The 14773-nt window shown below is 56.5% G+C and overlaps 1 protein-coding gene across 28 annotated transcripts in view; it reads right to left on the bottom strand.

Annotated features, from left to right (window-relative positions):
- The window catches only part of NRXN2 (neurexin 2), a 274349-nt gene extending 261968 nt beyond the window's left edge, over nt 1-12381 (bottom strand). For 17 of the 28 annotated variants that reach the window (XM_043551330.1, XM_037904501.2, XM_037904499.2 and 14 more), the window contains exon 1: nt 12226-12380. The gene's annotated coding sequence lies outside the window, so the exon portion shown is untranslated. Of the gene's footprint in view, nt 1-12225 lie in introns of all 28 variants that reach the window. The other 11 variants (XM_043551338.1, XM_037904494.2, XM_043551340.1 and 8 more) reach the window with 2 other exon arrangements.
- Between the last annotated feature and the right edge of the window lie 2392 nt (nt 12382-14773).

The following is a 14773-nucleotide window of genomic DNA, read 5'->3' on the forward strand; positions in this document are numbered from 1 at the left end:
GCGCAGCCAGGGTGGGGAACGGAAGCCAGGGAGCTTGAGGTCGGCAGCTTGAATTGATCCTGCCATGCAGCACCAGAATTAGCAGCACAGCCAGGGCATGTGGTGCCAGACTGGCACCTGGGGGAGGGGGGATCCAGCGGCTCTTCAACCTTGGGGTGACTTCTAGCAGGCAGAGCCCTGCACCAGGAGTAGAATCCAGGAGTCCTGACCCCTCCATGCTCTAACCAGTAGACCCCACTCCCTTCCCAGAGCTGGTTTCCAAGCAGGGAGGTGACTGCTTTTGACTCTCACAGACAGAGCTTGCAGCAAAGGCAGAAAATATAAATACTAATCAGTGCAGTCCCTTGGGGGAGCGGGCACAGCGGGGGGGGGAGCAGCCCTGGCCGATCAATCAGCAGCTGTCATCGCTCCCATCACAGCCCAAGACACCAGCCTACGCAGCATGCACGGGCCACCGCACCAAGGGCAAGGGGGAAGAGCTAGTGTTCTCCCCAGCAGTCAGTGCTGGCCCCAATGTGCCAGCCCGGCACTAGGGGGCACTGTGCTGCAGAGTAGGGGGCATCAGTAGGGAGCGCTCTCCCCTCGCAATCAGTGCTGACCCAGCGTGGCATTAGGGGGCGCTGTGCTGCAGGGAGTGGTGTCAGGGGCTCAGGACGGGGCACTCTCCCCTGACAGGCCCTTAAAATTCCTCCACACAACGTGGCTGTTAGAAACCTGCTGAGTCACACCCCAGAGATGGCTGCATTTTATGGAGGCTCTTGCGAGTACATGGCAGACCTCGGAATAGAACCCAGGAGTCCTGCCTCCCAGTCCCTCCCCCAACCCCACTCTTACTCACTAGAGCCCTCTCCCCTTCCACCCCAGGAAATCTGATAAGTGTCACAATAATTCAGGAGATTAAAGGATTGGCTGTGAAAAGTCCATCCTTGCCCGGGGTCCCTAGGATACAGCATTTCCCTGCCAGATCAAATACCCCATCTCAGCTATTTCCCACCCCCACCGCTCCCTAGTGCTCCCCCACCTTCCAATCTGCTCCCCCCAGTTAAGAGCCCCCTACTTTGGACCCCTCCAGACTGGGACTCACAACCTCCTGCACCCGTGTATAACCAGGCAATGGGCCCTCCCGCCCCCAGCTCCCTCCCTCCCTGGCACCTGCCCTCCGCTCACACCCCAGTTGATCCATGGTTCTAGCCCCTCCCAGGCACAGCCCCCACGCGGGGAGAGTGAGGTGGGGGGGAGACAGAAGGAAAAGGGGAAGTAAGGGGGGTTGGCTCACCCTCCCATCTCATTCCTGTGCCTGAGCATGGGGGTATGGGGAGAGTCACACCCCCTTTCCGCCGGGGTACAGCCTATTTGGTGGGCAAACACGGAGCAGTCAGGTCTGGATGCAACTGAGAGGCACCAGACCCCATTTCAGGGAACGAGGAACTGTGCCACCCCGCAAAATCACTTTACCACGAGCCTGGCCATGCTGGGCCCAGAACCAACATGGGGTGTTGCTGGGCTACCTTCCCGTGCAAGCACACGCACACGCACACATGCACACACACACTCTCTGCCCTCTGCTCCCAACTGCCCTGCGTTCACCAAGAGAGACTTGCCCAGCCAATCTCCCATGGCCTCAGAACTGACCCTGACCCATTCCCTGCCCTCGCCCCATCCATAAGACAAGTTTGCTTGGTCTCAGCCTGGTCGGTCCCTAGCAGGACAGGGCCCGCCAGTCCCCCATCACAGCAGCTCCCTGCACTCCCATCCCCTGTTACACCGCCCCCACCCCACTCCACCTCCCGCCCTCCCACCTTCCTATTTGTGGATCTCAGCAGCAGGACTGAGTCAGCCACAGAGACGGCGCTTCCCAGTCCTCCCTGGGGGGACCCAGGGTTTAGGACTGACTCAGCCGCGTGGGGGGAGCTATGTGTGCGTGCGCATGTGTGTGTCCCCGTCCGGGGGGGCCTCCCCCTGCCATTGTCCCCCGCCCCTCCCCCCCCCGGGGACACACACAGAAGTCAAGCTGCGTGACAAGAGCACCTAGAGAATCTGAGAGATCGTCCCCCGCATCCCAGCACAGACCCCTTTTCCCCCCCCGACCAAGACCGCCCCCCCCGCACAGACCCCTTCCCCCCACCGACTGAGACTGGCCCACCCCATGGCCTCAGAACTGACCCTGACCCATTCCCTGCCCTCGCCCCACCCATGAGACACATCCCCAACCAAGATCGGAGCCCTCCTGGTCCCAGCACAGACCCCTTCCCTCCCAACCGAGATCAGACCCCCACACACACATCCCTGACCAAGATCGGAGCCCTCCTGGTCCCAGCACTGACCCCTTCCCCCGACCGACCGAGATCGCGCCCCCCCCTCCGGTCCCAGCACTGACCCCTTCCCCCGACTGACCAAGATCAGCCCTCCCCCAGCACAGACCCCTTCCCACCCCTGACTGAGATAAGGGGGCCCCCCCTCCGCCATCCCAGCACAGACCCCTTCCCCCCACTGACAGGGATCAGGGCCCCATCAACCAAGATCAGCCCTCCCCCAGCGTAGACCCCTTCCCCCCACCGACCGAGATCGGCCTCCCCACCCCGATCCCAGCACAGACCCCTTCCCCCCAGACCCAGCACAGACCCCTTCCCCCTACCGACCGAGATCACCCCCCGATCCCAGCACACACCCCTTCCCCCTCTCAGCACAGACCCTGACCCCCCCAACCAAGATCACCCCCCATACGGACCCCTCTACCTCAGACTGGGGGCCCCCTTGTACTATAGAGACTGACCCCTCCCGACTGAGATTGTAACACAAGCAGGTGCCCACAGACCCTCCAACTGAAACTGGGACTCTCTCTCACACTGTACAGGCCCCCACACCAGTCAGGATCAGGGCCCCCATTGGGCACTACACAGACCCCGAATGACTGAGATGGGACCTTCACCATGCGAGGCGCAGCACAGACACACAGTGAGAGAGAGTCCCTGCCCCAAGAGCTCCCAGTCTGAATGGACAAAGCTGGGGAGGGGGAAAAAGGACTTGAGCCAGGAATAGAACCCAGGAGTCCTGCACCCTACTCCCCTGCCGCCCTGCTGTGCCATGCTGCCTTTAAACCAATTCTTCTTCTCTTAAGCCCTTATAAAAGGCCCAAAGCAAGGCGTCCCCCAACACACACCCCGCGCTGTCCGGCCAGCTCCTGGGCATGGAAGGGGAAAGACGCCTGTTTTTATATTTACACACACGATGCTCTCTCAATAATTCAGCAGCAGTCAGCTCAGATTAGGGTTTAGCTTGTCCTGCTGGGATCAGGAATAAATAAAATATCACTGGTTAGCGCAGACGTACGGGAGCAGAGCGGAGGGTATCAGGGTGGAGTACATACATTCTTAACAAAAGGCCTTTAAATCCAGCCCTGAGTTCCCGCAGCAATTGCAGATCAGACAGGCGGGCCTTCAGGGTAATGAGATCAGCCCAGATCAGCCCCCAGGGCGAGGAAAGGAAGGCATGGCTTAACTGCTTCCCGCTTGATGGTAGCGCCTACAAGCCACAGCAGGAATTGGGGGCCCATCCCACCAAGTTCTGCATGGACCCCAACCAAGATCGGGCCTCCGTTGTGCCAGGTGCTGCACAGACGCTGATCAAGATTCAGGCACTGCACAGTCCTGACCAAGATCACGGTCCCTGTCAGACCAGGCACCACACAAGCTCCTGTGACTGCTATCGGGGCCCCCATCATGCCAGGGACTGCACAGACCCCCTCAACTGAGATTGTGGCCCCCGTCATTCTGGGCACTGCACAGCTATACACACACCTGACCGAGGTCAGGGTCCCCATTGGGCATGGAGGGCGGCTGGACCCACTTCCTGGGTTATGGGAGGGTTAGGAGTTATGCCACCCACGCTGCACAACAGCCTTAACTCTGCCCCTGCAGAACTGGGACACACCTTGCCCTCATCCAGCACAATTCCGTGCGTCCTGATGGCGGTATCGCCCAGGATCCTATTGCACCGGGGCTGTACAGACACAGCCCCAAACAGCTTCGCGCCCTCCTCCCCCTCCCTGCGCTAGGCCTTCCAGCCACACCGCCCCACCCACCGGGGCCGAGCTCCCCGTGGCATCCACAAAGCCGCCTCTTGAGCGGCGGTGGCTACACAAGACTTGACCACAGTGAGGCTGCCAGCGTGCAGAGATCACAGCCTGTCGGTGCTGGCCAGGCCTGTTGCATCACACTGCCCTGTCCAACTGTCTCCACCTGTTGGCTCTGAGCTTACACTTAGGCCAGGTCCACCCCAGAAGCCCCATGCCGGGAGCGCCGCCCCGGTATGGTACCAGCAAAGCCCTCCCAGCGTGGACCCAGCTTAGCCCAACACACAGTGGCGTACCCCAGCCCCTGCATGGAACAAGCTGGAGCAGTAAAAGCCTGGCTCTACCAGCCTAGCTGCCTCTGCACTAGGGGCCTTTGCTGGCACAGGCTTGACGGTCGGAGATCCCGCTTGTGCCACAGACGTTTGTAGCATAGGCCAGGCCTCAGACTGCAGGCTCTTTGGGCCAGGGACCGCCTGTGAGTTCTGTACAGCACCAGAGCTCGGGCCGTGTCACTGTACCAACCCGGAGCAGTGGTCAGCAGGAGATGCAGCCAGGCTGGTCCCCAGTGCCCATCGTTGCCCAGTGCTGTGTTATCACCCGCAGTGCGCTGGCCCCACGACGGTGTCATCAGCCCGAGCTCTGGACCTTTCATCCCTGGATCTTGAAGTGTTTTACAAAGGAGGTCAGCCTCATTATCCCCATTGTACCGGGGGGAAACTGAGGCACATAGCGGGGCCGTGACTCGTCCCAGGTCACCCAGCAGGCCGTGGCTGAGCCAGGAAGAGAGTCCTTCGGGCCACAAAAGGCAGGCACTAGGGCAGAGGGAAGTCCCAGTGCAAGGAGGAGCAAATGGAGCTTAAGACCAAGTGCCTGGTCTGGAGCCGCAAAGAGGCAGCATAGGCTGCGGGCTCAGCCCCCGACCAGTATGCGAGTCAGGGCGAGGGCACTCTGTGAGGGTGCCCTCTTTGCACAGCCCTTAGGTCCCAGCGGGGACAGGGAGATGGCAGAGAAAGCACCACTGGTACTCTGCATTCGCTGCTGTCACCAAGTTTTTGAGTGGTGAATTTCCCTGGTTGAGGGGGGAGGCGGAGAGGGCATAGCAAGGGCACCCGCGGGTGACACGAAGGGGCATGCTTTACCACTGCTCGCTTACCAGCTGGGCCTCCTCTGTGACCCTGACAGGACCCAGGAGAGGAGCGGAGCCACAGAGCCTGGGCACTGAGCATGCCTGGTCCCCCCAGGGTGGGCCCATGCTAGGCACTGAGTGTGCCCAGTCTCCGCTCCCCACCCCATTGCCAAGCTGCCCCGTGCAATCATTACTGGAGAAACGCCAGCGCGTCAGCTGTGTCTGAGCAGCAAGCAGGAGCTCTTCCATCCACGCAGCGTGTGTAATTAACCGCCTTGAAATCACTCGGAGCCCAGCAACTGCTCCCTTGCAGGCAGCAGATGGAATTAGTGGGGATTCCCCGCACACGCACACGGCCCCCCTGTACTCCTCCCTACAACTGCCCCCAATACAGCACCCGACTCGGCCTCCCCCTCTGTTCCACACAGACACAATCCAGTCTCACCACCGCTGCAGTTGCCTTCCATGCTCCCAACAACACTGGGATTTGGGTGCTGAAATGCAGCTGCCTCTGGGGTTCAGCAGGGCGCCTGTCCACACAGGGGTCCTCCACCCAGCGCTGAGATGCAGCCACGTCTGGGGTGGTGGGGCATGGGGGCTGTTTATACAGGGACCTCTTGCTCAGGGCTGAAATGCAGCCACCTCTACAGAGAGCTGTTTAACACACTGGCTTTACACAGCACCGTAAATTGACACAGATGTTATAGGAAGTAAAGAGACATGCACTGCTCCCAAGAGGTCACAGTCTAAGGCCCTGACCCCTAACACTTACCAGGAAGGATAACATTACTTTGCCACAGCAGCCCCCGGTGCGCGACTGAGCACTAGGATAGTAAGTTAAAGTGTGTGGGGGGGTGGGGAATACCTTTTCACCAAACCTTCCAGGGAGGGAAATGGGGTCTAGTGGGTTATTGCAGAAAGACCTAAGAGTCAGAATGCCTGGGTTCTATCCCCAGCTCGGGAAGGGAAGTGGGGTCTAGTGGGCTGAGAGGAGTCCTGGGTTCTACAGAGGTCAGACTAGGACTTAAAAAGTTGCTTTTGGGGGAATTCCTTAAAATAAATCCTGACTTCTGACCCCCTTGGGTCACAGCTCCAAGGACCCACCCCACGAGGATCAAAGGTGGGATTTAAACCCATGTTAACCAGCCGCTTTTAACCCCAGGTCTGGGCAGGAGCCGCTGCATTTGCACCCCCATTAACTGGGCAAGGCGAATCTGAGGGGGCCATGTTGGCTTCTCCACGCTCAGCCCTGACAGACAGAGGAGGGAGATACTCTGTGATCCTTTGTATTCACCCATTCTTGGGGTCTCTGCTAGTCCCCTTCCGCTTTGTTCTGCCCCACTGCACGCACACACACCCCCAGCATACACCCATGGGACAGGCCTATCTCTTCAAGTGACACAAAATTCCTATGCTCCAGGGGATTATAATCCCACACACACTGCAGCTCCGTTCCACTACAATGATGGGGGATTATACCCCCCCACACACACACACTGCAATGCCTTTCCAGCACTCCATGTACCTCCCCTTCAGATGTAGCATCTTCACTGCAGCGATATTCCAGTAAGAGTAGAGATCCCAGGGAGATTATACTCCTCCAGATGAGACAGTTCCAAAGCCTCACGAACGTTCCCACTAGTGAAATAGGCGGCTTCTTGCAGTGTCATTCCAGTACCATGATGCCCCTTGCAGTGCCCTTCCAGTGTCAGCTGCCATTCCAGTGTCATAGCCCCATCCCCTACAGTGCCCTTCCTCCTCACTGCATTGCTCCACCAGTGTCAGACAAACCCAGGAACAAAATCTCCCTCATACCTTTCCAGTTGCCTATTCTCCCTTCCCACACTGGGTGGTGGGCCAGGTTCTACCTACATGTTGTCCTCCGCACCCCTGCCACGAGGTGCCAGAGCTGAGGGTGCAGCCCATGCACCTCCAGTGCAGCTCCCTGCAATCACCCATCAATCCAGCCAGCCTGCCCTGCAAGAGCCCCCCATGCCGTCTGGAACACCCAGGGCATGAGATACCCAAGCCCCACTCTCCCATCGGTGCAGCCACAGGATGGACCCTCGGATGATTTGCCCAGCCCTGCCCACAATGCCTACTGCCCCCTCAGCCACCAGGATGGGAGCAGACAGGTCCCACACTCTGCCAGTGCCATGCCCATGGGCAAAAATGGTCGCACAGCTCTAAATTGGTCCTTAAGTGACTCTGCCAAAGTCTTGGGGAATCAAAGGAGCTGAGTCCCTCTCCTTTGCAGGGAATGAGGGCAGAGCCAGGCACTCGCTGGGGCATCAGCTGGAATTCATTAAATTAACTCCAGTCCCAGCTCTGCAGAACCCCCTGAAGTCAGTGGTCTGAGGGGACTCCAAAGATGGGGTTCAAGCCCTGGCTCTGGGAGGGGATTGGAGTCTGATGGGTTAGAGCAGGGGAGGTTGGGAGTCAGGACTCCTGGGTTCTATTCGCGGCTCTGCCACCGACATTGGGTAAGTCCATCTCCATGCCTCTGTTTCCCTTCCTGCTCTTTGTCTAAATAGACTGTGATGTCCTGGGGACAGGGACAGTCTCTCACCATGGGTCTGTGCAGCACCTGGCATGACAGGGCCCCAATCTTGTCAAAGCATCTGCATGCCACTCATGTAAATAACAGGGGTTTTTTTTGGCAGTAAGCCTTACACACAGAAAAGCAATCACTCTGGATTACAAGGCTGCGTACAACTGGGAGGGTTTGGGGGGTTTTTTACAAATAAAGGATCACTTTTTAAGCCAGTTTGCAAAATCAGGTGCAAATCCATGTTTGCACAAACTACTCTAAATCAAATCTGGATGCTTTGGGGAGGGGGGGCGGGGGGGAGCTATTGAATTAAGGCCAGAAAGTGTCTGTGGGATTTATTTTTTTGCTCCTTTTTCTTTTGGCTGCAGGGAAAGAAATTATCCGTCACATTTATCTGGTCCACCACTTTAAAGAAAGGAAAATTATTATAAAGAAATGACAAACCCCCTAACTACAAGGAGAGAGATTGCACAAGATGTGGGGGAAGGAGGGGTTTTCTTCCCTTCTGTTGCAACATTCAAATGTATCAATTAGTCACAGCCCCAGCTTTTGTTTTATAATTGGAGGAAAGGGGCAGCAGAAGGAAATTTAAAAGGGGAAAAAGCAATAGCCAAGCGCGCAGGTTTATAAACATGCAGGCACACACGCCAGAATTTGGAGTGAATTAAAGAAAGTTGAACTCCTGGGTGGAACGTTGTAGCGAGCCGATAAGGAAAAGCAACAGAAGGAGAATGCTCTCCAGGGCTTTTGTGGGGCTGTTTTATCTGAAGTGATAAAACTCCTCGAGTGAAATATTCCGAGGAGAACCCTTCTCAACTATTCACCGTGAGACGGGGAGGAGGGGAAATCAACCCTTCAGTAGGCTCTTTTCTCTGTCTCACAGGCGCGGTGTCTGCACCCAATCGCACACCAGTTCGCACCTGGAAGTCCAGGCGGAGTTCGGTTTCGTTTAGGCTAGTCAGGAATGGGCTTAGGCTACGCTGAAGTAAAGGCGGTAACGCCGAGGAAGGCAGCATAAGAATGGCTGGAAGCAGAAAGCCAGACACGTTCTAATTAAAAACAAGGCTCCAGTTTTTAACAGGGAGGGGGGATTAACCGCTGGAACAAACCCCCAAGGGCAGGGTTAGGTTCTCATCTCCAGGCTAGATGGCTGCCCTTCTGGAAGATGCTTTAGACCAGTTGTTCTCAACCAGGGGTCCGTGTATCCTTGGGGGTACGCTGAGGTCTTCCAAGGGGTACATCAACTCATCTAGATAGCTGCCTAGTTTTACAACAGGCTACACAAAAAGCACTAGCGAAGTCAGTGCAAACTAAAATTTCATACAGACAAAATGCGAAAGGAAGCAGTTTCTCAGTAACAGTGAGCTGTGACATTTCGTATTTTTATGTCTGATTTGGTGAGCAAGTTATTTTTAAGTGAGGTGAAACTTGGGGGTACGTGAGACAAATCAGACTCCTGCGAGGGGAACAGTCGTCTGGAAAGGCTGATACCCCTGCTTTAGGTAAACACAAGGGCTTGAGCTCAGTGCAGGGGTCAGGTTCTCTGGCCTGTTGCGCAGCAGGGCAGACGAGAAGATCTAACGGTCCCTCCTGGCCTTTCAGTCTATGAATCCAGGTTGGAAATCTCCCGTAGGCCCTGAGAAATCAGTGTTGGGGGGCAGGATTGCGTTGGTTCGAGACCAGCAGCAGCCGGCTTCATCCAGTTTTAAGCCAGTGCCGATATGCCCCATGTGACATTGAAACCACCCCACTTGGCCCACCCAATCTTTGGCTCCATAGGCACCAGACTGAGAGCACCCCCAGCTCTTTGCATCCAGAGATCTCCAAGCGCACTCCAAAGCAGGCCTGTGTCATCATCTCCCTTCTACAGGTGGAGAAACTGAGGCACGGGGAGAACAGTGACTTGCCCCAGGTAACCCAGCAGGCCCGGGGCAGGACTTAGCATCCCGAGTGCCACAGCAGGGCTCCAGCCACTAGGCCAGGCTGCATTTGGGGTGTAAAACGCCGACAGTGGGACGGGGTCTGTGGGGAAGCTCCATCTGGCTCAGGTTCCATCCCTCCTGTTCTTTGCATGACTGTTGAGCCTCAGTCCAACCCCAGTGTGGCAAGAAGGGGTGAGGCTGTGGGTCTGGATCCACCCAACTTGATTTCAGATTAATATTTCCAGCGCCCTGTCTCCAAAAATCATTAGGCAGGACAGAACCAGCCCCCAAGCGAGTAGACACGCTGGAGAAAGGGCCTGGGTGCTGCAGGGGGTCGCACAAACCTACTGACCTACAACCCCGCTGCAAAACCTGGCTTGTGAATCCAGACAGAGAGAAATGCTCACGTGGGCAAAGGGCCACGCTAAAACTCCGCTTGGATTCCCTTCCACCCCCACAAAGTGAGTGCTGGGCATGTGGCTGAGGCCAGAATCAAAAGGCAGCTATAAAATAGACTCGCTGCATATTTGTATCCGATCCTGGAGTCTGTTCCCTGGGGCGAAAGACAGTGGCAGGTGTCTGTAAATCAAAGCCAAACACCTGAGACATAATAAGTGTGGGATGTAAATACATGGCTACATGAGACGGATAGACTGAGACGCATTTCCCTCAGAACCGTATTCATCATTCCCTCTCGCCCTGACGGACCAGTTCTGGGCTGAGCAGACACAACAGAATTGGGCCATTCACACTGGGAGATTTGCCATTGGTTTCCTAATAAAATTCATTAGAGTAGAGTAGATACCCCCCTCCATAGGGTGCTCTTGTTGGGTAGGGGCTTATTTTCAGGGTAGAAATCAGACATTCATTTAATTTGGTGGGAGAAAGGCCCTTGGGCACCAGCCACATACAAAATCGTGGAAACGAAGAAGCTATTGTTTGATTTATCTAGGAAAAATTCCTCCCTCTTCCAAAGGCAGCGGTACGTTGCCCCTGATGCTGCGATAGTGTCTGACAGAGGGTTGGAAAAGCGATAAGGTGCTGGGCTGGAGTAATCTAACCCACAAAATTAATAATATAAATGTTTGCAACATGCCAGTGGAGATATCTAACAGCCAGCTTGCGCTAACTAACAGACCCTACTGCAAAACGCAAGCCAGGAGCTCAGCAACTGACTCCTATTTCCATGGTTGGGGGGGTTAATTTTCTTTAAAATCCTATTTTATACAAGGCTTCACACACCACCACTTGTTTCCAAGGATGCCTTTCATTTCTGCTGGGAACCCTCCGCTCCCTTCCAATATAATTAATCTTCTCTCTTTCTCCAGACAAACTCCCCTTAAAGGGCACAACACAGCCTCCCACCCCCACTTTGCTAAGAGAAATGCTCCCAGTCCCACATCAAAATATTTCAAGATACAGACGCTACAGTTAACTCTGGTCAGAGGGGTTCAGAGCTTTGAGCCAATGCCGGCAACATTTTGTCAGATTGTGCTGTCATCTCCCCTGCCAACCCCCCCACCCCACACTGTGTAATTTCATAAGCTTTGGGGTGTTGTGTATGTGTGTGAGAAACAACGCTACAAAACACACACAAGATGCACACTTCATGGAAGCCCCAATCTGCTCCAATCTGAATGAAACCATCCCATTAATATTAAATAATAACGTGAAGCCTTAATAACAACCACCAATCTTCAGCCAGACCCATCTGGAAGCAGAATATTGCTATTTACGAATATGTTAATCCTAGTCTAATCACAGCAGTAGTGCTGTTCTTCAAACCATGATGGAATTAAAGAATAATACCAACATACGGCTAATATTCACACTGCTTCCTTCCCTGCCTCCGTCTGGGCAATATGTATTTTTTTAACTCAGCATTTCAGATGATCTATCCGCCAGCGTTCCTCCTAATGCAAAGATATCAACTCCAAATGCCAGTTGCTTGCTTCAGAGAGATAACCTCAACCTTATAGATAAGGTTCACACGCGCGCATACACACACACACACACACACCCCGTGTAAAATAAATATATAAAAGACAGCTCCAGGGAAAAAATATTTCGCCAGGTCCCCACCCCCACTGGAGAGCGCAGCAAGAGCTAAAATGTCCTCAGCTTGCCTTGTTACACCCCCCGATATCCCCTCACCCCCACCCCAATGCAGCAATGACTCCCCTGCTGCCCCCACCATCCACACACCCCAATGCCACCTCTGCCAGCTCCGTGTCAGCAGCGATGCAACCCCCAGCCCCCACAAATAGATGCTTAAAATAGATGTCGAGGTGAGAAGGGGGTGCCCCCCACCCCCGTGCAGTGTGCATGGATCGGCTGTAGCTCCACCACACCCCATCCCCTTGCAGCGATGCCCCCCACAACCCATCCCCACCACCTTGCTGCTTTGCAACGCTATGGAAACCCCCACGGTTGCTACGGCTGCAAAGGGTGGCGGGGGGGAGGCTAGTGCAAATGGATGCAGCGGTACCCCACCCCCACCCCCTCCCATCGCCCCCCACCCCCAAGGGCAGTGATGGGTGCAGCATCCCGGTACCTGCTCCGGGGGGGGGCCTTCTACGTCCAGCTGCTGCAGAGGAAGGCAGGAGACAATAGAAAGGTGGTGGACCCTCCTCCTCCTCCTCTTCTTTCTGCCCCCCCTCCCTGCCTGGCTCCCTTGCAACAAGAGATGCTGCTGGATGCTGCTCCCGCAATCCGCCTGCCAATTCGAGTGGCAGCATCAGCACCACAGCTACAGCGCCGCCCCGCTGCCCCTCCCTCCCCAGCGGGGGTGGGGTGGGGGTTGTGCAGCCAATTTGGCACGGTGGGGGGCATGCACAGAGCTAATACAGCCCGAGGCTGGGGAACCCATCCCAGCACACCCCGGGAGCCAGATTTCTCCCACGGCCGCCATGCACCAGGATAGGGACAGAGACATGAAGAGCTAGGCAGCCTGGCCTAGTGGGTGGAGCGTGGGGTTGGGAGCCAGGACTCCATTATTGCAATGCTGGGGCAGCCTGGCCTAGTGGGTGGAGCGTGGGGTTGGGAGCCAGGACTCCATTATTGCAATGCTGGGGCAGCCTGGCCTAGTGGGTGGGAGCCAGGACCCCAGTTTTGCAATGCTGCATCTGTCCACCACTTGAACAATTCCCCCCCAAAACACACACACGATAAAATGGGGGTGATACATTTGCAAACTCTAGGGAACAGGGATCTAGATTTCCTGCATCCCCCTCAAGTGGGAAGGGGAGTGAGGTCAAGGGGTTACAGAAGGGGGCGGCTGGGAGTCAGGACTCCTGGGTTCTCTGGGAGGTCAGATTGGTGACCGCCCTGCCCCAACAAGCTTACAGTTGAATGGACAGAGGGTGGGAAAGGAAACTGAGGCACCAGTGGAGGAAGGAACTCGTGCTAGATGGGCTCATTGGTCTGAGGTAGGACAGGGAGGGACGGAGGGAGGTGGTGTGGGAGATATTGGGCTGGATGGCCCATCCAGAGGGGAGGGCCTTGCCCAAGGTCAGTGGCAGAACCAGGCATAGAACCCAGGTGTCCTGAGAGGCAGTAAACTACCAGACTTTCCTTCCATTCTGTTCATCAACCAGCCAGGGGCCCCGGGAGGGAACGGGATTTAAGGGCACAAACAGATACAGTAAACGACAGGTGAGATGCTGCTGCAATCCTTTGAAAATGTACCGAGTAACATAAAGTGCTGTTACGATAGGGCCGGCATGGACGCGAGGGGAGAGTGCCCCTACTGAGCCCTCAGCCCCGCTCCCTGCCCCACAGCGCTCCCTGCTTAGCCCCCACCCCACTCCCTGCAGCACAGCGCCCTCTACTGAGCCCATGCCCCCCCACAGCACAGCGCCCCCTACCGACCCTGTCCCCACTCTCTGCATACAGTGCCCCCTACTGATCCCTCCCTGCAGCACAGCACCCCCTGCTGAGCCCCCCACATCACCCCCCCCCCGCAGCACAGCACCCCTAGTTCCACTCTCCCACCCCTCAGCTACTTCACCAGCAGCCCTCAGCATGAGCTTGCTTTGACCACACGGCTCTGCTCAATCCCCTTCTGCACCCCCGCTGTCAGCCCAGACAGATGGACCCCCCTGCTTGTCGCTTGCATTACAGCAGCAGGCAGCACTAATGTGCTACTGATGGCCGGGAACCTGGCCAGGAGCTGACACCATCGCTCACCCACTGCAGGCAGTGGGGGGAAGATGGGGGGCCAGGGTCGCAGCCCATTCAGGGACCACAAGCCCCCAAAGGATCTGTACAGTCAGATAAATCTCTGCCCTGCTCCACGCACAAAGAGAGCTGCATGTCCCCCCTTAGGGACCCCTGGACACCCTACAAGATCTGGGATAGAACCCAGGAGTCCTGACTCCCCCCTTCTCTAACCCACTAGACCCCACACCCCTCCCAGAGCCAAGGAGAGTACCCAGGAATCCTGGCTCCTAGCTCTCGCTGGCTTCTTGCATGTCTCTAACATGAAAGGGGAGTGGATCTTGCAACTAGAGCAGGGCTGGGAGTCAAGACTCCTGGGCTCCCAGCTCTGTGAGGGGTGGGGAGGGGATCGAGTTTTGGGGAGGTCTAGAAGTCAGGACTCCTGGGTTCTATCCCAAGGGTGGGAGGGATGAGGATCTAGTGATTACAGCAGTTGGCTTTATGCCTCATGTGAGCCCCCAGCTGCACAGCCCCCTAGGCACCACACTGGGGCCGGCACTGACTGTGAGGGGAGAGCGCCCCCTACTGACCCCCCCAACTCCCCACAGCACAGCACCCCCTAGCACTGCAGCACTGGGGTCAGCACTGACTGTGAGGGGAGAGCGCCCCCTACTGACCCCCCAACTCCCCACCGCACTGGGGTCAGCACTGACTGTCAGCGGAGAGCGCCCTCTACTGACCCCCCAACTCCCCACGGCACAGCGCCCCCTAGCACCGCAGCACTGGGGTCAGCACTGACTGTCAGCGGAGAGCACCCCTCATTAAGTCCCACACATGCCTTCCTGTAGGTCTCCCATCCCCGCTGCACATGCCTTGGCTGGCCTCTTGGCCCAGGCACTGGGACTGAACCAGGGAACCGCCCAGCTCTAAAAGTGGGAGCTCAT

Source organism: Chelonia mydas, chromosome 7 (assembly GCF_015237465.2).
Source record: "Chelonia mydas isolate rCheMyd1 chromosome 7, rCheMyd1.pri.v2, whole genome shotgun sequence".
Taxonomy (NCBI): domain Eukaryota; kingdom Metazoa; phylum Chordata; order Testudines; family Cheloniidae; genus Chelonia; species Chelonia mydas.